This window comes from Procambarus clarkii, chromosome 26 (genome assembly GCF_040958095.1).
Source record: "Procambarus clarkii isolate CNS0578487 chromosome 26, FALCON_Pclarkii_2.0, whole genome shotgun sequence".
Classification (NCBI taxonomy): domain Eukaryota; kingdom Metazoa; phylum Arthropoda; class Malacostraca; order Decapoda; family Cambaridae; genus Procambarus; species Procambarus clarkii.
In genome coordinates, this window is record NC_091175.1 from 34,109,445 (window position 1) to 34,112,613 (window position 3,169).

General features: G+C 42.6%; 1 long non-coding RNA gene across 1 annotated transcript; it reads left to right on the plus strand.

Annotated features, from left to right (window-relative positions):
* The first annotated feature begins 1,253 nt into the window (after nucleotides 1-1,253).
* Nucleotides 1,254-3,169, plus strand: LOC123757036 (uncharacterized). Its single transcript, XR_006772713.2, has 3 exons — nucleotides 1,254-1,372; nucleotides 2,283-2,359; nucleotides 3,072-3,169. It is a non-coding gene; the product is annotated as an uncharacterized lncRNA (long non-coding RNA).

Here is a 3,169-nt window from a genome sequence, read left to right on the forward strand (position 1 = left end):
CCTCTTTCAAGCCTGGCAAAAAGATATCCAGAGACATTACAGTAGCCATACACAGACTCAGACTTGGTTACCAATGCTGCTGAGAGGTAATGAACACAATAGTTAAAAGGTGTCATATCTGTGGAACAGAAGCAGAGGCGCCACTATTGCACTACTTATTGAAATGTGAAGCTACTGAACCCCTGCGCATCAAACTCAACATTATTCCAACGACGCCAGCTACATTAGATGCACATTCCACCGCGACTACAATGATTAGAAAAGCCATTGAGGAATGGGACTCACTAGTGAGCATTTTGCATCTACATCCGCCACCAAGATAATGTTATTAAAACAAGACTAAAACCAGTGCACTAAAACAGAAGCGAAAAATAAACTGGAAAAACGGAGGAATCCCCACCTCTATTTGAAACTTTGACACAAATATCACAGTAACAAGGTTATCGCGAATAACCGAACTCAATTACGGGCTCATCATAGCCCGTGCTACATGAACACTTCGTTCTGAGTAGCTAAATCTAAAACAACAACAACGTGTAAGTTTCATTGCAGATGGCATCCGAAATGACTACCAGAACGGAACCTACCCACATCGCCAACTTGGACCTGTCAGGTAACGTGAAACACGACATGAAGGAACTGCAAGATTCTCTTTGGAGCGAAGGCAAGAAGCTCGACCAGACCCACACACAGCCTCGCTCCTGTGCCAGGTAAGTCCACTACGGGCTCACCATAGCCCGTGCTACTTGGAACTTGTTCCGAGTAGCTGAATCTATAACAATAACAACAACAACAAGCTCGACCATGTTGCAGCCGACCCAGACTGATGAGAGAGTGTTAGGAGAATTGGTCAGTGGGAGTTTACAAAGTCATTAAAAGTTCAACAGATTATGTTATCCAAACTAAGCTGCTTGTTTATTAGCTTGTGAAAGAAACTATGTTAGGTTCTTGGATTTTAATATATTTGTTACGAACCCAACGACACTGTTGACGTATGGAGGAGCGACTTCAGCACCATCTGTGAGTCTGCTCTCAAACCCCCATGGAATTGGACTCTACCTGGACAACGCCATCTATTGGGGGTGGCGTAGTAAGTGTAATTGGCTCAAGATTCCTGCCTTGAGAAACCAGTGAGGTGGTAGTAAGTGACCTCTGGTGATAAGGCAATTCAAGACCAGCGCCATCTGTAGTTACTACGAGCATAAATGTCAATGTCCAAAAGAGTAAGTGTTGCTTCCTAATGTCTCCCGTACCTTAGAACTGATGACGTGTCTGTATCCACAGAGGTGCTGTGGGGCAGCAGTGGTACTGTGGATGAAAGTCTACCTTGAGCAGCATGAACTCGCCCAACTTAGTCCCGTCTGACAACTAAGTGAGCCGCCGCCGATCAGAAGTGTTGTTAATACTAGTGGAGTAGTGGTGGAAGAGTTCGTCATATCCCGGGACTGGCGAAGGGGAGAGACGACAGAGAGTAAAGTGCCTGTTGAGGAGCGTTGCTATCCCGTTGCTAGACCGTTGCCTGGCAGAAGTTGCTAGCTTCTGCCAGGGGTGCGACACCTCTGTAGTTGTCCGTGAAGTGGGGCCCTAATCAGCGCGTGGCTGAGGTTCTCTGCCAGCGCTTGGCTGCAGAGTGGTTGTTGGGTAGAGAGGCACTTCGTGATAATGTTGGTAGGCTCGCAGGTATTTCCTGGTACTGTGGCTAGTAAGGTCGGAAGCGGAGCCCGAACATTAACGAAGGCTACATTATATTCGCGTCATGAGTGCTCGGTCTCCTATACGAGAGCGGCACCTATATATATTTCCAAATAAAGTAATAATTCCGTTTGTTTATTTATGGTGATGGGAATATATTGTGTGTTTAGCTCTGCTTCAATGCCCCCCCCCCCCCTCCACCTTTTTAGGTTTATTACAGTACCTAATAATCTTTGAAGGCCAGTACCGACTTGGGGTCGGATACTATCATTTTGCCTCCATCAAAGAACCCGGTTGCGACCCATAGTGGCCATAACATTACTGAACATAATAAAACTCGCAAGTGATTTATCTGCGATAAACTATGGAGGGACTACAATGGGATTTAACTCTCGTCCCTCAACACGTACTACCAGTTGAACTAAGAGTAAAGAAATATCTCTTTATAGTTACTTGAAGTTTGGAAGGTACCAACATTAGCGACAGTATACATGTATCGGTAAAACTTTTAAAGATTAAAAAAAAAATCCTGAATTTGCATATACATAGGTTAAATAATAAATTAAAAAATTTTATTTGTAATTTCACAGATGGAGCGAGGTAGATAAGCTTCTTGACAGACGAGGCTGTTGCGTTCATCATTCGTCAATTGATTGAACAGTTCATGGTAAGTACAACCTCCTCTTACCTCTTAAATTGATCAATAAATGCAAACTAATCCTCCATAAATAAAGATTTAAATTTTCAAAAATATTTGATTAATCCTCGTCCCTTTCGTAGCACTTAATGTCTACCACAATCGGTCAAAAATTTAACTTCATTGCATCTATTAACCCTATCAGAAACGTTAAGAACATAAGAATAAAAGTAATTGCAGAAAGGCTATTGGCCCATACGAGATGGCTCTTGTTCACACCCACCCAATCTCATTCATAAATGTTTAACCTATGCTTCAAACAATAAAGGTACTCCTTGTATTGTAATGCAGTAATTAGCTCTGCACAACTTCAACAATGTTACCGAACTACTATTCTCTCTACACTATCACAATAACGTGATGCATCAAATGAACAAATCCATAAGATCCGTTATGAGGGTTCGAACCTACGTTTGGTATCCCAGACGCGCCTTCTCCCTGTAGAAACTGCGGGAGGCTTGTAAGGGCAGTTGCATCCAAAGTTGCAATATTTTTACCATGTTGTCGCATAAGGCGCATCTGGGATCATCCCGGAGGCAAGTTCGAACCCTATTCACTTTTTTTTTTTATGTATTCCTTCGCCTTTCTAGAGATTGTAATTCAGGCTGTCATTCTTCAAATGAATCTTAGATATTATTATTCGTGCACTGTATCCATATTAATGTGTTCCTTCTCTCCTCAGGAAAGTACAGAACCTGTAAGTAGTGTTAGATGGCCTGAGAAATTTCTACGAAAGTGTCTTCTATGTGAACGTTCTAAAGTCACCGAAGTTGTTTGATC